The 21,559-nt window shown below is 38.3% G+C and overlaps 1 long non-coding RNA gene across 1 annotated transcript in view; it reads left to right on the top strand.

Annotated features, from left to right (window-relative positions):
- LOC149917288 (uncharacterized) overlaps positions 1-21,559 on the top strand; it is a 205,165-nt gene that overhangs the window by 60,720 nt on the left and 122,886 nt on the right. The window lies entirely within an intron of this gene.

The following is a 21,559-nucleotide window of genomic DNA, read 5'->3' as shown; positions in this document are numbered from 1 at the left end:
TGAAGATGACAGGCAGTTAGTTATAGCCAACAATAGACAAACCTGCACACCATCAAAGTCAACACTGTAAAATTATCATGTGTTAAACTCCGAAGACTGCAGGTGCTCATATTCCCTTCTGTTTCCCTTACAAGCAGGCACGCTTTTGTTATCTTTCCTCATGCTTGAGCAGTTGCTGGGGCTGCACGTGTGCTTTTGTAGCATTGTTAAGAATGACTGACAGCGAAGCTCTATCTTGTTTGGGTTTCTGTTAGAAAGGGTGGTGGGTTGATGGTATTAGTGAGGGCGAGGGTTCATTTGGAAGGTGCTCCTTCTCTAGTTTTCAACTTAGTATTCCCTCTTTTAAATTAATTTCCATCTTCTTTTTGCTGCAAGGATAAAGCCATGTTAGTTAGGACTTTGTTTCCCACCAAGATTCTTACCTAACAAACTGCTACTCATGGTCAGTGTCTGAGTACATCATTCTTAAGAGAAGAATGAGATGGTTTTTACTGTTCAGCCATGGTAAAGAGTTATTTGCTTGCTGTTTCTTGAAAACTCTCCTCAAATTTCTTCCCAGTTTGAACTTGAAATATTTGTTTTCTGAACAGGAGAAAGACATTTAAAAAAAAAAAAAAAAAAAACCAAATGCTTGCTTGTATTCTGATGTACAGTAACACTAAGTTTGTTCTGTATAATGGAGTAGTTATGTTTTTAATATTGAGTTTTAAGGTAGCATTCCACATACTTTGAAAACAGATAATATGATGCAAAAAGCATCTTGTCAAACAAAAATCAAGTAGCTTTACTCAAAATATTTTTTTCTCTTGGTATAGCTATGGGCTTATATTTTTCTGTTTAGACCAAAAAAGCTTTCAAAAATCACACAGTTTTACTTCGTTAGCTCTTGGGGATAGATTCCTGTAACATGGCAGTTATCAGGAGGAAGTGGAAATCATTCCCTCTTTGTCATAGTCATATGAATGGAAGGAGATGGAACTCCTACAAGAGCTAATATAACGAGACAAGATATTATCACTCAGCTTAGACATGGGATGCATAGAAAAGGATATGCTGGGGTTTCTTTCAAGGATGTACTGGGAGTTATTGCAGAGAGCTCTGAAAAGCACTGTAGATGGTTGCATTTTAATGGATATCGGAGTACTGTTGAAAAAGCCATTCTAATTATAAAACAGTTTCATGGAATTTGCAAGTGTTACATAAATGGTGATCCTCATCCAAAGACTGCTCATATCAGTATGCTCACAAGCAAAGGTGTTGTCTCTTAATGCTTTAGGGTTTTTTTTCCAAAGCAATTGGAGAAATCTTAAAGACGTTATTTTGTTGAGCAGTTATAATGTGCTCAATGCTAGCAGTCAAATACTCTAATTTGCTGTATATCTTTATTACAGTCGTGAAATAAAACAGTTGAGAAGCACATGAGGCATGATAAATATGCACCTGAGCAGCAGGTGAGGGAAAAGCACAATGCTCTTGGAAAGAATAAGGGTAGTGCATATGAAAATACTTTGTGCATATTTTTAGCAATTATTTTAACTGAACTATTTCTGGGGAAAAATTGGTTGTAAATGCACAGTGTATTTTTCTTTCTATGTAATGACCCCTAAGATATAAAATCTAGACACACTTCCTCTTTAGAACTTCGTGGAATCATAGGAAATCTGGCAAGTTAAATCAGAATTTATTTGCTGTATTTCTAAAACACGTATTTTCAAGCATCACATGCATGCACGGTAATTTGAGGTTAAAATGTTCCAATTTGCAAAGGATTAATATCTTCTCATTCATGTCAGATTTGAGTGGTGTGTGACAAGAAAACTGCGACAACTATAATAGTTTTGGGAGAAATAGGTTGGTAATCACTTTCAGGAAGTAGTAGGGATGCAGGCATAAATAACAGCTGGAAAACTCCACTGTTCTCCCAAGTCTTGGTGATCCTGCTCATAGCAGGGGGGTTGAAACTAGATGACCACTGTGGTCCTTTTCAACCCAGGCCATTCTATGAATATTGTGTGATACAATTAACATATTTAAGGATGTCTTTTCTGTTATGTTCTACCTGAGGATCTGGAGGCCATGTTTATTTCTAAACAAATTTTAAGCCCTTCAGAGAATTTCCTGAGGACCTTCACTTTATTTCTCTGAAGTGCCGAGGGACTTTTCTCTAAAAAAAGCAACTCAGGTGGCATCTATCAACTTCATTGTAATACAAAGGAAATTTTGTGGGGATGTGGCCTCCATACAACTCTGGTTGAGCAACGCAGCTCTGAATAAGACATGAAGGCTGTAAGAAGGAGCAGAGGAAATGGCATCATCTCTCAGTGGTGTTTGCACTTGGGTGTCAGTGAGCACAGCATGTAGCCATGCTGCTCCCTTCATTTCTCTGACAGACGCACGCTGCTCCTGATGACTCTGCAGACAGTTCTTAGAGTGGCTTTTTGATGCTCCACAATTTTTTTTTACAGCTATAGAAATCCTTCCGAACTCCTTATATTAATATAACTTTGACTTTTTCCATCTCATTGATTCTAATGGCTCCTTGTATCCAAAACAACTCTTTTGCTGCAAATACTGCTACCTTCCACTATATACTACAGTCTTTACTGTAAAGTTACTTTTATAACTTTTGGGGATGTTTCTTTCATCACTTATACCATGTTCTTGCCTGGACTCTTCTCCTGGGCTTTTTTTGTTGATTTTTTTTTTTTGTCCTGCGTGCTGGATATGATGTTACAACTTCTCAGTGTCACACCCTCCAAAATGTTCCAGAACATGGAGAAATCATGGCTTCACAGGCAGACAATGAAATACCAAACGTGAAAAAGGACTTTCTCACTACATCTCACCAAAAGACCCATGCCTTGTGACAGAGCAATCAGAGTAGCAGATGGCAGAGCGCTAACAGCATGGGAAGTCATCAGGAACCCCTGGAAGGTAGCTGCATGGCAAATCGGGACGTGACAGGCAGTACCAAGAGCAAGGCAGTCGTCTGCATAGCCATAAAATAACCTTCACCTTTTCTGGCAGCAACTGACACTGCAGTAAACAAGCTCAAACTGGGGAAGGCACATGGTAAATGTTACAGATGAAGTCATAAAAGTCTGGCAGGCACTCGGTTTGTGTCCTTCATAAAATCTGTGAAGAAGCAAATGGGAAACCAGGGACTGGACAAAGTACCAGCACAAATCAATCTACCTTTCATCATCTCAGGGAAAGTAAAGCAGACCTGAAAAAGACCTGCTGAGCAGATCTCATCTAAAAAGCAGATAATGTGCTGCCACATGTTATTGGAACTTGCAAAGCAAAATGGGGTCCAAGAAGATGGAATGAGCTGGGACAGGTGGAGGTGCAGAAAAATCTTTTATCTTTTTTAACTTGCAATATCAGCAAGCCAGGGATAACTTGGTTATCTGCTTTCTGTGAATCTACAGCAATCTGCAAGCCAGTTTAGGATTGCTATACATACGGAAGCAGCTTGGTGCAGTTTGTACTACTATCTGGATCTGTTTAATTTTTTATAAGCTTCTAGAGGAAACAACAGTAGACATCCTACACTGAATAAGAGGAAATATTTCCTTGCCTTTGGAGCTTTTAAGGAAAATCCTTAGAGTTCAAATGAATGTTTTTCACCATGAGCAAAGTATTCTGTTCATTGTGTGTTTCTCCATTGGAGGTCCTCAGACAGAGACTGTGTGGATAGTGGGGAGAGAAATGGGTGTTTCTGTGGAAATAAGGAGATGGATGTGCTGTTCTTCTGATAGTTACAAGTTACTGAAACCATATCTTGATCAGTTTGAATTTGTCTTTACCTTGGATTTTTCTCTGAATCTTCAGGGGAAAAGTAAAACTTGCCCCTGGATAGGGGAGAATAACAGATTTAGCTATTTTTACGTGACTTCCTAGGCCCTAATCTGTCCTTCAGGATGAGCAATCCACCACGCATCTTCCAAAAATCTGTAACCCTATGTTGTTGATGATACAAATAATTTAATGCTTCTCTTGGGCAGGAATAGGGTAAATCTCCTCTTCCAAAGGAGCATGAAATGAAATTTCATCTCTGCATGAACTGAGGTTGTTCTCTAAGAGATTATGTCGGGGAATAACTGCTGAGCAATTTGTTGGGAGGAAAAACAACACCCTGTGATTATCTTTTGGAGAATAACACTTCTTGGCTGTTGGCCACAAACGTTTAATAGAAGGTCAAGCTTGCTGGAGCTGCTCTGCTACCCAGAGCTGAACTGGTAAGGCAAATCCACTGCTCCTTGACAACTTAATTTTGACCGGGTGACAAATCATAAAGTAACATGAGTAACTGTGCAACACCTGTCACTGGAGGACAGATGAAAAAAAAAAAAAAGAAAAAGTAACTTGTAAGTTATGAGTAACTACTTTAGCAAGAGTAAAACCCACAAATGTGGTGCTGGAGCAGAATCACTGCGTTTTCTTCCAGAGAAGAAAATCTGACTAGCTGATGAACTAGACAGATGTTTCATTGGCTGAAGCTACAACATAGTTCTGGAAGTAAAGGAACATGTGTGATGTGCTGTGTACATGATTTAAGTGACATGTCTAATTTGTCGAGAAAAAGGATTTTAAGCATAAGGCAAAATCAGTAAAATGGATCTTCTGGGGCAAATTTTGGCAACAAGGCCAGGTTTTCACCCCCCAAAATAAACTTTTTGAATCTGAGTTTGTAGGAGATAAAGATGAAACTGAATCTGCTGAGTTTCTTGTTCTCAGACTCAAGTGTTTGAACATGATCACGCTTTCAGAAAAAGAAGGGAAAGAAAATTGTGCTGCCAGCGGGGAGACACTGCAAGTTAAAAGAGCATTTATTGTGGTAACTGACAAGTAACTACAAAGAGAACTAGTGTGTATTGAGCTATAATAACAAACGTCAGAATTTGCCAATCATTCCAAATTCAGATTGTAAAGGAAAAAGAAGAAAACCAAGTTTTTCAAATGCTTTCTTCTCCTATCAATCAAAGTTTCAGTTTTTGAGGACGTGCAGTTCTTCATTCAGAACTTTGTTCTGCTGAACGGCAATACATTTAGGGTCAATTACTATGCCTGAAAAGGGCTCTGCTGCTCATCTCCTGTACATTAAATAAGCTAGAATGTGGGTGACTTGCTTTCATTCAGTACTTGAGTGTGGTACAGACATTCTTCCACCCAGATTCTCACAGACCAATATCACATAAAAAGGAGGAGCAACAAGAGAAAGGGAGATATTGAGTTATTGCCAAGATGCTGAAGGTTCTTGAGGTGTGATTGGGCAGGGTGCCAGATTATATCATCTAAGTTACTTTTTCCTTTCATCAGATTGGACCTGATGATCTTTCAGTCTCTGTTCTGACTTGGGTTGCTTTGTGATTTGAAATGTTTTGCTTATTTTCTTTATGCAGTAAGATTGAGGTTTTTTCTAAATATAGCAGAGAAGCTTTGGAGCAATTCTTCATTTGCTGTATAAACATGCATGGAAAAAATGTTTATGGCAGGTCTAATTCCTTTATGCATCTTAGTGTTGCAGGAGGCCTCAAAATGGATTTGAAATGCCCAAGTGTTTATACCTTCACTTGAACTTTTTATAGCCTCTCCTAACCAAAGAGGTAGAGAAGAAAATGTTTAAAACAAAATTCTGACTTCATTTGCCCTTTTAGGCATGAATCTTTTCTGATAAAGAAAGTACCCCTAGCTCTTACGACTTTACATATGCTATAGCTGTAAGTTAGCAAAGTTCTCTGTGGGTTTTTAGTTTCTTTCACTTTTTCAGGTCTTTGCAGTAGGTAACACTGACCCAGATCTCTTATCCAATCAATCTTTTTCCCAAATTAGGGCAGCGCTGTACCTCATCTCCCTGGCTGCGCTTACGTTCTTGTTTTCCAAGTTTGTTTGAACTAATTCCCAGAGAGCCTTAGAATGTGCTAACTGTATAGAATATATTATTTTGCCATCTGTTTTGGGGAAGACACTTTTCCCAATCACATTCCTACCCTATTTAAACTTTACAGCGAGTTTTCCATATCGCTCATGTTTATAGCCCTGTAAGCACACTTTCCTTTGTTTTAACAAGAATAAACAAGGAAGAACTTTGCTTGTTCAACTTTTGCGAAATTGTTTGTTAGCACTCTGATCCAAGTATTAATAAAGTAGTTCAAGTTAATATTAAAACTAATCTTTGTGTAGAAACATCAATTCAGATGTTGATTGCCTAAGGGAGAAATTTTGACCTGAGGTTCAGCCTTTCCATAGAAGTTGAGTTTGGTGCAAAGCAGAGCATTCTCACCAGCATTCCTATGACTTAAACTCGTGCTAGAGAAACCAAGACTTGGTAAGAAAACCTTTCTTCAGATGACTGAATGTTAAATAAAAATATTTCCATGTTGCTCTGAGCAGTTTTACAAATTCTAGTTTACTGCTTCTCAGTGGTAAAGCGATTCACTGTTAATGTCTCACCTATTGTCACTATTCCCAACACCTGTTTACAGTGCGCCAAAAAATGCTGTCAAAACAAAGCTAAATAAAACACCTTCTGAAATTAGTTCACCTTGCCAAGTCAGAGAATCAAACCATAGTTAGAATTTGCCGGGCTGAGGATTTTTTGTTTGCTTTATTGTTTGTCACTGAGAAGAGCAGAGGAAACAGTTTTGACCTAAATATCTTCTTGTGGGGCACTCTTGTTACATGCATGCAATGGTACCTGCTGTACTACTAAGTGCACAATAAATGCATACAGTTGCAATATGTATTAATGCAAACTGGATTTACTTGTTAGCAATGCGTGTCATCTAATGATTTGTTCATGACTAGAATTAAAAGTGCATACACACTGCAAGAACATCTGCAATATTCCAGTTAAGTCACAGATGACCTGAATTAATTGTCTGGTTTTGGCTAACTACTAAGCTACTACTAATCACTACAGGTCTGCCAAATGTAATAGAGCAATATTGATTTAGCATCATAGCCATGTTCCCTGACTGAGTTAAGATACTCTGATGTGGATCAAGACTGTGAATCTTGAATCTGATTTACTGGTTTTTGGTTTTGTTGTTGTTTTCTTTTCAGTGAAAAAGCCAGGAAAAAAGCCCTCTTCAGCCTCTTTCTTCCCTCAGTGTCGCCTGAAGTCTTAACCCACTTCTTCAGTGCTGTATCTATCTGTTGCACCCAACTTCCTTTAGGTAGCGGTCTCTTACAGAAATCATGGTTCAGTGTTCCTCAGGAGAAGCTCATAAACTAGACTTCAGAGTTTTTGTTTATATGAATTCCCTGGCGTGTTCTCTAAATAACTGTCAGCGCTAAGGTTCTCAAGTCTGATGCTTAAAACAGACTTGAAGGTTTCTGCATTCCTTACTGTGATGGTTTAAACTGTTATAGGTCAAGACTAATTTGGATTTAGCCGAGTGAGGTGAAAGATAACAGTACGTGCATGCAGCTACACCATAGCACCTAGAAGCAGAGCAGCACAAGATAAAATCCTTGTGTTAGCCTGCACTGCAATAGCAAGGTAGCTGTGGGAAAGATGTGTTGTGAGTCTGGGTGAGGATGGAGGCTGTGGAACAGCTGATGGATGTGGGCTGGTGGCACAATTACAGTTCTGTGTGGTTGGATCCCACCCAGGTTCTGTTAAAAGTATCTCTCCTGGGGCTGTTGAGCTGCAGTCTTGGCTTTTGTGAAGCTGCATGCGTTGCACCAGGTTTCTAATTGGAGATACAAACCTCAAGCAGTGAAATTTTCACTCACTTTAGCTAGATTTCTGGGTTAGATTTTTGTTTTGTTTAGGAAAAAAAAAAAAGCCACCTTCCTTCCTTCTTGTTTTCAGTGTTTTATTCGTGAATTTATTTTTAACGATTACTACCAAGAAAGTCAAAATGACAGGCAAGCATCTAAAGGGAGTGAAAATAAGCTCTTAAGTTTTTTCTGGCCGTTCTCAGCAAGCTTATGTACAAGGACATTTTTAGGGTTTTCTTTTTGTGTGTGTGTGTGTGTGTGTGTGTGTGTGTGTATTCTTGGAGGAAAAAGGTTTGGAAGTGAATTTGAGGTTGTTTCCTAAGGTAAATGCAGGAGAAAAGATTTGGGTGAGCATTGAGCAAAAGCTAAGGACACTACCAGGAGTCAGCAATGTTGTGGCAGGGAAGTTAAAGCTTCAGCGCTTGCAGCCAGGTAAGGAAAGGTACTTTTGTGTAGTGCCCTGTGTTCATCTCTGTTGCCATCTGTATCCTTTTGAACTGAACCAGACTTAAGGTTATGTTATTGTTTACCTGTATCTACCCCTGTTGGCGCGACAGCTCTTCTAACCAAATGTGTGGCCCCTTGGTCTAATAATTCATTGTGCATATTCAGATTTAGTTACCTGTCCAAGACTGAGTGAACTTGTCTGCTCTGCCACTGAAAGACATTCAAATCATAAGTGACTAGTGGCACTTATGACACTTGCAGAAAATCATTACTTTCTGGACTGTCAGACTGTTTTTTCCATAGTTTACGTGGGTGATAAGGATTTGCTTCTTGCATTTCCAGGATCTGTGTCCACTCAGGGCCTTGCAAGGTTTTGGAGTTACTGATATGGAGCTGTCAGATACTGAGTCATTCTAGCACAAAAACCTGAAAGCCTTGTGGCTGAGGAATCAGATAAGTTTCTTTAGGCAATCTCAGACATATTCAGAGTAGTATAAAAATAACTCAAAATTGTTTACTATGTAAAAATCACTTTAATATACACTATGTGGATTTTTAATTATTTCACTACTTTTTTGCTTTTATTCCAGGTTTTTTACTGTTGTTCCGAGTCTTCCTATGTAGTAATTCCAATCTGCAATGAAACAGAAAATGCAAAAATAGAAATTGTGTTTTCCTGAAGTTTTCTAATCATGTATCAGTTTATAAGTATTTGTAACACAGTGACTAAACTCATTGAATGTGGAGGATGATAAAAAATATAACAAATAAGATACTTGACTGTAACAGTGATTTCTGGTTGTTGCAGATCCCTCTGGAATGGAGTAGGAAGTCAGTACAAGGAAGGCAGTTAAAAGTAAAATTCATCTGCATAGAACCCACAATGTTCCGTGTGATACATCTGATATTTATAATGTCTGTCCTCCCGTGAAACCAGTAATAGCTTTTTTGGCACAACTTAACGTTGCTGATTTTAAGTAGCAGTGCTTAATAAAAATAAAATAACACAAGTATGAGGGCTGCTCCAAAAGTAATGTCTCTTATTCTGTTGGCTCACAGTATCAGAGGCAGACATCGGTGGTGCAGCAGTAGAGGTTGAACCTTCCCACCAATATTCCATTACAATGTTGTTGCCGTGTGACAGATGGCAGCGAAGGCACAGTCTGACACAAGGGTGTCTGACATCGAAGTGTGGATGAGGCAAAGGTGTGAAATTAAACTCCCCCATGCAGAAGAAATGGCATCCACTGGCATTCATCAACACTTGATGAACTTTTATGAAAACCAAAAGTGTGTGTGGGCACAGTAAGGGATGGTCCACTTTAGCAGTGGGAACAGTGGGGCACCTCTGATGTAGATTTTTACAAGCACAGCATGCAAGTCCTTGTTCTTCGTTGTTGAGAATACAGAGCTAATGGCGTTGTCTATGTTGAAAAAGTGTTTTGTAGCTGGGAGTTTTTTTTTTATCAGGAAGCGTCCTTGTGCCTTTTGTATCTGTTGTAGTTTCCATGGAAATAAATAAGGAGGCATTACTTTCAGAGCTATCAACATACTCTACGTAGCAGAATAATATTAGCACTTGAATCTGTGTGTTCTAACAATTTAAAATAGAAGGGGCACTCTCCAATTTTGTTGAGAGACTTCAACAAATAATATACTTCTTAAAGACGATTTTTTTTTTTGTTTCGCCTTGAATTTATATTGAAGTGGCTTGCCTTTCCCCTGAAAACCCTGTCCTGTTTTTTTGGTTTTTTTTTTTTTCCCCCTTCCCTTGATCTAAAATATCTTTATTTGGATTCAACATGGGTGCAAAATTAGTCCATGTTTATTGACCTGAATTATCAAGACTGGCACATAACAGCTCTTGCTGTGTACAAAATTATTGAGGATCTTACGCCTGCCTTGTGAAACAAGTGCTTTTTCTGTATTGATTGAATTGTATGAAGCTTTTCTGTCTGTTAGCTATACAGCTTCTAGGTTATTTGGTAATTCACAATTTTACATAGGTAGTCAAAGAAAGAAAATGTACCTCTGTGTCATGAAAGAAATGATCTTAAGCATTTTCAAATTGAATTTATTGAAAAATAGAGATTTTTTTTCTCTAATTACTTATCAGGGGAAGTTCATGAATTTTTTGAGATAAATTCATATCTACAAATGGAAAGCATTTCCATACGTTTGACAATAGTTTTGATAAGGGATGACACGTACTGTGTCCCTACAAATGTACACCCTGTGTTGGGAATATTAAAACCTTTGTAATAGTGGGAAGGTTAACAATTGTTTCCTTTAAAAGGAAACACTTCAGAAAAGCAGCCAATTCTGCTTCACTGTTGCTCAAGGAATAACTGACATGGATGAAGAACTGAAATGCTTATAGTTGTTTGTTTGTTGACCAAGAATTCCAGGCAAGTGCACTTTGACATAGAAGCTGGAGCTGCTGACCGACTTTTCACAGCCTTAATACTCAAAGCTCTCCAAGCCAAAGTTGTCCAATATCCTCGTGTGTAAAGATGCTTACTTTTCTTTAAAAAACAAACATTTTCATTTTTCTTTTTTACAAATTAAGTGCTTTTATTGACAAGGTATTTTGCTCTGTTGGATCAGCTCAGATTACCAAAAGGACCTCTCTCCGAATGCTGTTTGGGTCTAGTGGGGAACATGCAACATGACATCTGGCTAATGTATTTCTCAGTTTGTCTGGCATTTAACGAGCAGGCAGGGTTATCAAGAACTCATTTTGTTTTCTTTTTCTGAGAGAGCCTCCTGGGCTTGTAAATGTAAATTTAATCTGGTACTGACATTCCATTAGATGTGGCAGAGAAAAAAAAAAAAGAAGTTGTAAGAAGAGGAAGAGCAAAAGATCTTTGTAAAAGCCGGTTGTTATTTACTTTTACCAAGAGTTAGGTGTAAGATATGTCAGTAATATTTCCCTCACTGTTGTGTTCCCCATCATAGCAAAGTGAGTTCCTCTGAGATCACTTGAACTGTACGGAAAAAGATAATCTTATACATGTATTTCTGGTTTATTGATCAACTAACTCAATCTGAAGAGATGGGAATCCACTTTCCTCTTGAAAATGTAGCAGATAATAGGTTGAGGGGTGTATAAGTCTTATGAATAACACTCATCTGTTGTCTTCAGAATGCATAAAATAGTCTGGATTAGAATTTCTGCATCTTGCAGTGTGTATTACTAGGGCACCCCCTAGCTTTCATTTTCCTGATCGGAAAGGAAACAAATTCACTTCTGCCAATTTCAGACCAGAGCAATGCTATTTTCTAAATTGAGTAACAGTGCATAGTTACTGGTTGCCATTTAGAATAAAAATAGCTGGTAGAATTTTATTGCACAATTTGTTTTTTATTTCTAATATGTTAGGAAATTACTCCAAAAGTGTAGTAAGCGTTATATAGAGTGATGTGAGTTTTTTTTCTTTGAGTCCCCAGGCTGGTCGGGGCAAAGCTGGATCACTGTTGTGTATTTGGAGGCAGCTCAGGGAGGTGTCTGCACCAGGAGGATGTTTTGGCAATGAGGTGTGCAGACCCTCTTTGGAGCAAAGTGCCCTTGGAGCACCCAGACTAGATTCTTTGTACAACACAAAAGTGGGATCTGCTCTCTGGGAGCCCCCTGCACCCCTCAATGTCCAGTTTGGTTCCTCCTTACTTCCTTCACACCTAAGCTGTGTGCAGTGCATCAGACAGATGCACAGCAGTCACTCTTTCTTATAATGGTTGTGTTCCTAGCACATCACCTTACCTGCTTGTTGCCTGTAAAGCAGATTTGCTACCTGTGTGCAAAGAGCCAATTCCCACACACTCAGGAGTGATGTTTTTTATTCAGGCCTGGGTGCCAGTGGAAGCTTCCACAAATCAAACACAATAATACAAGATTCTTCACTTTGTTTATATATTAGATTCCCATGTAATCCACCTATCTAATACAGATGAAACACCTGCTACCTACCTATTCATAAGGTTAAGCAATCATGATACTCAAACACCTTTTGGCTACTAACCCTGCTGTCTGCATTTGTGTGGCATTGCTGGGGGTTCTTACACAACCTTTGGTGGATGTTTGGGGAATTCTCCCCTTCTCATCTGTATACAGTCACCTAAGGTAACATCAATGATTTGAGACATCATTGTTTTGGTATAAACTGCACTTATCAAAGGATTCTATGTTGATTACAGATAGACAATACTCCCTGCTTATGGAAGGGAAGACTGTTTCCATTACATGTATTCCCCCCCTCAGGAAGTTTCACAAGATCTACCTGGTATCATACTGGTGCAGCTGAACTTTGCACAGAAACTGGAGATCACAGCACAGCCCGACTGAACCACCTCCCTTTCGTTTGGGTGCTTACAAAGTAGCAGTATCCCACTGGTATCATTTGTTACCATGATCCCAAAAAGTAGGAATAAGCAAGTGCAGTACTCCTCAGTGGCAGAGGAGCAGTGCTTTTAAATTGGTTCTTTCAATAAGCTGCTTCCTTTATATTCATCCATGAAATCAGACAGGCTATTCTAAACAGGCTGTTTTTCAGCACTGTTTCATTAGTACAATTTTTTTCTCCTCCTCCCTGCTCTTAAGCTGCAGCTTGCATAACTTGTTTTGTAAGTAGTTTTGTACCGATTGCGTAAGTGCAAACCCATTGCCTTGTTTGTTTGTTTTCCTTTTAATGCTTACAATTTAATCCGGGCATTCCCATTAAACGTTCCCTAGAGTGGCTGTGCAGGGCTTTCCTTGGTATTAATTCGTTAGTTTTTGAGGCAGAATGCCTAGCACCGGAAGAAGAGGTTTCCAGCTTGAGCTGTGACATCCTGGAGGAAAATAATCTTTGATGCTTTGTAATTATGCTCCTGTAGTTGCAGTAGGCTTAAAAACACCCAAGAACCTGTTGTATTATTTGCTAATTGTTTCTTTCACATATCACCTGGATTCATTTATATCAAAACTGTCATTTTGCAGATTGTTTGAGCAAGCTAAACAGCCCTGCAGGTGCGGAATATGAATTAATGAATCTATTTCTATTAGCATATTACGTTGCTCCAGTAGTACTGCTAGTGCCTTCCACACAGAATCTGTCACAGGACTTAAGTTTGCACTGGACTTCCAAGAAACCACTGCAAGGAACAGCTAGCAGAGATTTCAAAGGATCACCTAATCCACCTCCTATTTCTGAGAGGTGCACCTGTGTCAAATGTGCCCAGACATTTCTGATAGATGTAAAGTACTTTGAAGAAGTCTGATGAAGGGAATTCCACAAGTCTCTATAGGTAGCTGCAGGGATGTTTTAAGTCCTTCCCATTTTGTGCAGTTTTAACAGTTTACATTAATCTTTTCCTTTTTTTGTTGTTGTCAAATTTGAGCTAATGAGTCCTTTCTTCCAGAGGAATTGGAAGACTATTGATTGCAGTCCTTTTCTCAACAGCTCTTCTTGTCTTGGAAGGCCATATGACATTCACCCTCTCCTGTTTGACAGAAGACTACGTCTTCTATTCTTCAGATCATGTTTTTCAGCTTATCCTTCTTGATCCTCTGAACTCACCCATAAATCTGCACTGAAACTAGTGCCAGGAAAATGGATGTGGCCATGTACGTGGCTTTATCAGACACTCTTTCTCCTCAGTTTGCTTTAGAGTTTGTGATCAACAGTAATCTTAGTCTATCTTGGTCAGTAATTTTATTTTCTATTTTACATTTATTTTCTAAGTATTGTACTGTGTCCACGTTTATGCTTCCTTTGATTTTAAACCCTCTCATCTTTTCAAAACCATTTTGAAGCCCAGGCTTGTCCTTGAAATTTCTTGCAACCCCTCCCAGCTTTTTGATGCATATAGTTTTTGTTGCTGTGCTTGCAGTCATCATTGGAGCCAATAAAGAAAGTGTTGGAGGAAGCTGGGCCTGAAGCTGAACCTTTTTCAAGCAATTAGAACTGTGTCACATTTTGTGCTTGTCTATGAGAACATTGCCTGAGGCGGTGCCAAAACCCTTTCTGAAATCAGGATGCATCCTAACTGCTGCTGGTCCTTGTCCACAGAGCCAGCTGCCTGCCGAGGAAACTCAACGCAGTGGCATGGCCTCTTTCCTTCAAACCTGCTGGCTCTTTATTACCTTGATGTTTGCCAGGCACTTGCAGATGGTTTTGTAAGTCCCCCTTTTCAGAGGTTTCTGCATGACTGTGGTGTCAGTGTGTCACTATGCCGAAGGTGAGGAGCCCCACATCAGTGCACTGGGTTGAGAGGCACTTGCAGAAGGGCTGGTTTTTTAATAATCTTCAGTGTGTGTCTGGGAAGTCGGACTTGGGCTTTCAATGTATTTGAGTTATACACAACGTTCTTCTATCTTGTTTTGTAATGAGTCTTTCCTTTTGTAAAATTTATCTTTGATTTCAGTACAGTTTTATGTTTTGGGTGAATTTTAAATTTAAATCATATCTTAAAAAATAACAACAATGACAATGAAATCATTCATTTCCACATTGATACTATCTGGAATCCATCTTTTTGTATTTTTGTAGTCCTTGTAAAATGGACTGCTTTCTTTGGTCTTCATTTGCTGAATGCCGTGCTTTCGCTTGTTAGGGAAATCCCTAACAAAAATGTACTTTTGGAGAATAAAATCTGTTGTTTTTTTTTTCTCCAAAAATAAGGAATTGATAACATCTTAGACAACTCAAAAATAACTTTGGTACGCAATTCAGAGAAAAAGAGTCCTACAATGATATTTTACCATGTGAAACAAGATCATCCTGTTTGGAGTATATTGAGTCAGAAACAATCAAACTTTCTATTCTGCTGTGCCTAGAGTATATTAGAAATATGAATTGGATTTTGTGTAAGAGAGCTTTCCTGTTATGCAAAGGAAATTCCATGCTGGCATTTAACCTACCTCTTATGTTCCAGCTGAACTGCAGATATTGTTTATGTTCAATTTCCCTTGTCAAGGATTTTTTTCTTTATTACTTGTATAAACATGACATCCAGTGGAGGTTGTATTAGTTCTTGGATTTTTTTTTCTGAGCACATACACAAAACTCGAATTGAGACTTTTTTCCCCACAAGAGAAGTTAAACATTTGAGTCAAGAGATGGTGTATACAAAAAGAAAAAAAAACAACTGTAAATATTAACTGAAACATTTGGGGCTTCTTAAATTATCACATTATTTTTAATTTTGGGCGGAAATTAGAATACATGAGAACAAAATGAAGAGCTTGTTAATGCATGAAAAGGCACACCTTTGTCTTTTGAAGTGTTGTATGTTTCTGTAGGCTAACAGAACAAGCACAGACCACTCACAGTGTGTGTTCTTCAACTCAGCGTTGTCATCAGGCAGCAGATTGCCTATGTCAGAACCCATGATTTGAGATTTCAGCTTTTCGGTGCTGAAGTACGTATAATTACATGGTGTGTGTGTGTGTGTGTATATATATATTAGTGAAAGGTGATGAAGAGATTTGTGTAGTTCTTAGCATCCTTTGTCCATATGCTGCTGCCTGCAAATGATACTGCATTATGGCCTTGAGAAGAGCAGATGGTCTGCTTCCCTCTGAACAACAGTGATTCACCATGTTTCTTTGACTCTTTCCCTATGATATTTGTACAAAACTTGTTGTCCTGAGGTGGTAAACTTGCAGCCAGATGGACCTATAATTTGAACTACACAAACTTGCTTCAAAATAAGTTCTGCTAAGTATTGTGTGAATGTTTTATTTTTAGTAGTAAAAAATAGGCAACTTAAAACTAGCACAAACAATGTTATCAAACTGTATTTCATGATTATAGATTCATTGTAGCCTTGATTACAAGTGCATCTTCATTGAAAATTTAGAAATAAATCAGTAGAGACTGCAGAAGAAAAAGATATGATCATTCTCTACAGACGTGCTTCAGTGGCACTTGTTGGTAGACCTGACTGAAGCAGGGGAAGGGAGGAGCAGAGTTGCTACAGCCACTTGGTGTGAGTTTGCTGTTCACTCCTTCAGAAGACTGAGGCTATCCCCTCTGAGGCAGGAGGAACAGATCCTGACTGCTGGAGCAGCTGCACTGGGGGCAAGTCGTTTCCCTGTTGCTTTCTGCAGTCATCAAAGCCTTATCTCTGAACACTGAAGAGAAAGTATTTTTGAGTTAGTCCATGAACTTCTACCCTCAGAGATGTCTCAGTGCTCTCTTCTGCTCATGTGTGTATATGTATGTGTTCAAATGCAGCTTAGCATCAGTTAAATTTCTAAAACAGTTTTCTTAGAAATCTCCCAAGGTATTTCTTTCATTAGGAAACTGGTTATTAAAAAGGTTCTGAGCATATGCACTAGGTTTAAAAAAACAAAACATTGGATTTGTAGCCAATACATATATATGAAAGAGGAAGAAGTTCTGTATGACTGTGGCCATTCTGGGAGAGTCCTGTAAGTGTGAGTAGGCTGCTCAGGAGTGTGTCTTTCATTTGTTTCCCCATTTTATTTCCAGGTTTCTTCCTGGTGCTAAAAAGGGAAAATGTGATCTGGATGGAGTGTCTGCCTAATTATCTTGTGAATGCTTGTAGTTTGCTGTTCTAGATAAAAGTTACATTCTCTAAAATAGCAATGAATACTCTATTCTATGTTTAGTTATTGTATTTCCACTTTATTTCTATAAATATTGTTGAAAAAAAAAAGTCGATCACATGCTTGTTTATTCACCCCAAAATGAAATATTGTCAGGTTCCTTACTCTGTCCATATATGTCTAGACATCTGTAGGCATTTTCTTCTGCTGCTTGTAAGACAACATTCTCAATCAGCATTTTGGAGAATGTGTGAAATGTTCTTCTTCTATTCTCTGGTACGGATCTCAGTTGCACCTCAATAGGAACAGAAGCAGTTGCCAATTCGTTGATCAAATTTTCTCTATGCTGTGGACAGAGAGAACAAGAAATAGTCACCAGTTAGAAAGTCTCCATTAACGCAAGAAACTAGTTAGCTATTTTTGATACAGTTTTGAGTAAATGGATGCTTCCTCTACTATTTCTCTGAATGTAGATGAATAGTTGCTTTATTCCACAGAACATATCAAATATTTCTGATGAAGATGATATGATTTCCTTTATGGCGCAGAATTGAAAAACACTATCTTTGTGAGAAGCTTTATATCTCTCTTGTGAATGATTAACTTGATAAAATACATTTAATCTCACTTTATTTCTCATTTATCATGATCATGCAGAACATATTTTTAATTAGAGGTATCCTTTCTTGCTTGGATTCAGATAACTCCATGAAATCTAAAGGGGTGGGCACTCTGTTTTTTCTTGTTTGAATGCTGTTGCACTATGTTTCAAACACTTCACCACAGCTGGTAATTCTCTTTCACAGATAAGGTTGTAAATGTCTCAGCTCTGTGTATTTTCAGAATGAAAAACCATAGAATGCTTAGCATCTACAGGAATTTTTTAGTGTGCTGTTGTCAGACATCCAAAGCAAGAGTTTGATTTGGGATTATTCTTGAAAGTAGTGATACATTTACAGGATAAGTCAATCGTGTTGAGTTCCAAATGTGTGTTCTATTTTTGCTTTCAAAGCAATTTTGGCCATAGTAGTTTCTTTTGAGCAGATCCAAGAGCTCAGTGCTTTACTAGGAATTTGTCGTATTTGAATGTCTGTGAGTTATCTCACATTTCCAACTGGTAGCCATTTTTTTCATGCAGTATAATTCATCTATTGGTTGACAACATCTTGTCATTTCTTACCATTTCCTACTTTTAAAAATGGAGTAGCCCTGTGACGGAGGGAATTTGTTAACCACAAATTAACCACAAGTAACAGTAACCATTTGTATTTTAACTTTCACCTACTGAAAGAAAAAAGTCTTTCCTACTGTTAGATCTTCTTGATATGAGCCTTGATTAAGGCTTCATAGATGATAATTTAGAAATTCCAGTGCCCTGTGTTGTCTTACTCTATACGTTCTTGCTCTTTGTGATGCGAAGTTGTACCTTGACTCTTAGTACATCATGATATCCTGAGATAACTGAGAATTATCTGACTGTTAATACGTGTGTTTTTGGCGATGAATGTAAGGTTGCATTCTTAGGATCATAGAATATCCTGAGTTGGAAGGAAAGTGAAGTGTCATTGAACTCCTGGTTCCACACAAGACTACCCAAAAATCAGATCATATGACTGAAAGCATTGTGTAGATGCTTCTTGAACTCTGGTAAATTCAGTCCTGTGACCAGTTCCCTGAGAAGCTTGTTCTGGGGCCTGACCACCCAGTTGGTGAAGAACTTTTTCCTGATATTTAACCTGAACCTCCACAGTCACAGCTTTATGCCATTCCTTTAGATTTAAAACATTATACTGGTGTGGAATGTTGCACAGCTATCCTTCTTGGCCTTCAGGATTAGAGAATTTTTGGTAAACCCTTGAGCTTCAGTAGAAGGAGCATTGAGTATACTTTATGAAGAGTAATGGTTGCATAGGTTGAGGGAATTCTTTAGTCCTTGAAATCGATGAAGATTTCAAAATAAAAAAAAAAAATCTAATGAGAACTGGCTGAAAATTCTTATCAATCGTCTTCATTTCATGAAGAAATGTAAGAAACTCACAGTAGGCAATACAGGGGAATATTATGCTAGAGGCAGACTAGCAAGGTCAGCTTCAATCCAAACAACTCAACAGCTTTCACTCTACCGGGATCATATATAAGAATCTGATATGGTAATTTAACCATATTGAAAATGCTTAGTAACTCTGTGGATGCATGAACTAACCACATGAGCTCTATGCTCTGTTTACAATCTCTCTATTAACCCACCCAAAGGACTCAGTAGTGTACAGAGCCAGCCTCTGAGCCCTTGCTGGAATAATGTGTGCTAATTTTTAAGGGAGGAAGATGGGTAAGCAGCCAGAAGTACAATCATTGTAATACACTAAAATCTTGAGTATTAAGTCCTGCTTAGCAAAATAACCTCGTTGCTGGTGTCAGAAAACAAACATCTAAATACAATAAGAAGAATATTCTAGCACATATCCTACAACAAGCAAGCATTTTTCTTCCTAAGTGGAAACGGAGAAATGTTCTCCAGTGCAGAGATCTTGTTCTTGCCCACTGTCACAAGGCTGTTGAAAGAATGAATAACTTGCAATAAACAAGTTAGCACACGGAGTGGAAGCAGTACGGTCACATTACAATGGCATATTGCTCAGTCTAACATCTCCTTTCTCACCAAAGCTGAAAATTAGCATTTGTCGGATAGTATATGAAAATAGCTATAAAGTTCACAACTCTCCAAGCTGAACCTTTGTAGCCTTCTTTGTGCACAGTGCTGAGATACTTCCTAGGTCTTGGTGGAGTTCAACCATCTGTCTTGGTGCTGCATGAGGATTTAGATACTAACTGCTTAGGTTTCAATCCCTAAGTCAGAGTCAGCATGGGAAAATGCAAGTAAGAATAAAGAAAAAAGAGGAAAGAAATGAAGGGGGGAAAAAAAGGATTACTCTTTCAAAAATAAAAATCTTTCAGTTTTACTAAGGGTAGTGACATTGCTAAGCCTTTTTCAAGTATCTCGTGATTAAATATGGATAACTTCAAAATAAGGTCCTTTATTTTTTGAATAATATTATAGTTGGACAGATCCTTTATTTTCGAATAATGTTATACCTGCATATACACACATTTCTACTATGTTTTCAGGTGTCCTTGCTGAGCTTTCCATATGCTTTATTACAACCATGTTATGTAATTAGGTAAATAATTGCATTAAGTGCTATCATGGTCTGAGAAATGAAACAACTGCAAAATCACCTGCAATTATTGTTCTGGCATGACTGAATGTAATGTATTCTCTAAATGTAAAGTGCTAGCCTTTGCGGAATGGCCTAGTAATTACTTTAAAGCTATCCATATTATCTAAAAGGACGCGTACTTTGCATGTTCCTCTCCTGACAACTCTTTAATGGAATGTTTAGACAGTACTTTATTTGTTTTTGTTTTAAAACTGATTCAGTGACAATTTTTAATTAACTAATACTTAAAGACAAAACACTGAAATTCACCTAAACTGTTAGGATAATTACTATGTGCTTACTATGGAATTAGAATACCGAGTGCATTTCATAAATGAATAATTATGTTGCAATTTCTTTTTCATGCATTTCTGCTTAATGGTGGTGTGAATACTGTAATTATCTTTAGTTTTTCATTTCTTATTATTTCCTTGGGATTTTTTTGGCATTTACTAATGTTCTGCAGTATAATGCAATACTTGTTCAATTAATGTTTGACAATTTTACATTTCCCATACTGATTACATACATGCAATGTGCTACCGATAGAGACTTATGGTTAACAGCAAGCGTAGTGCAATTTAGGCATTACTCTTGAGGTAAGTGTTTGGAATGATGTTTTCCAAAACAAATACGTGTTGGTGTGAGATGAGCTGCAAATCCATGTTTTAAATGTGGCTGAAGAAAATCGAAGCAGTATCTCTACAAGTTTAAGAGCTCATCTCGATGTCATCACATTGAGTAAACCGTAGTTCTGCTGTTAACTGGATGTATAGTACAGATGAGTGTGCCCAGTGAGACAGTTAACCCCATGCCATGTAGTCCCAGAACTCTGTACTAGGAGTTCCTCAAGCTGGAGCAGTGTGAGCAATGCAGAGCAGCCCATGAGAAGCAATACTGTAGAGAGCCTTTGACTGGTGGCTGTTTAGAACGTGCTCTGTGGGATGTGTCCTGAGATAGTGTTTTCCAACAGAAGCATGCTAGATAAGGATTCTAGAGAGCAAGAAGAGGAGCCCAGTGCAAGGGCATCAGTTGGCAGCTATTCACTCAGGACAGGAAAATGGTTACCTTTCCTAGGGAAATACTACCTGTAATAAGACCAGCAGTAAATGAGCTTCTAATATGGGAGTGATATGTAAGTAGGTCACAGACAGATGGAATTATGATGTTGTGCTTAGCAAAGGAACCAGCAAGTAAGCATGGATTTGCCCTGGAGGGAGAGACTGGTCATGGCAGTTACTTGTTTCAATTACATTAGCATCACACACTCGTGTAATACCTGGGAAGATGGGCTTGGGTCAGATAGCACTTGCTGCAGCTGTTAAATCAAGCTTTACAAGATGCAGTGCCAGAGGGTTAGGTTTTGTGGTTTCAAAAGCTTGTGCGGCTTAAAATAGCACAAAGGTGTTGCCACAGAGGAAATTCAGGATGTATTATAGTACCACTGTCATTAAAAATAGGATTGAGACATTTATTTGATGCATTTGTCAGAAGGAGGCAGTACTTGTTTGTAGTGATTTCTGCATGTCAAAACTGGCAGTACCCAGCACTTGGTGTGCTGCTTAGGCAGTGCTCCCGGAATGGCTGATGATACACTGGTACAAAACTGTAG

This window comes from Phasianus colchicus, chromosome 7 (assembly GCF_987193195.1).
Source record: "Phasianus colchicus chromosome 7, bPhaCol1.hap1.1, whole genome shotgun sequence".
NCBI lineage: Eukaryota > Metazoa > Chordata > Aves > Galliformes > Phasianidae > Phasianus > Phasianus colchicus.
Note: the sequence above shows the minus strand (reverse complement) of the source record. Positions and strands in the feature narration are given on the sequence as shown.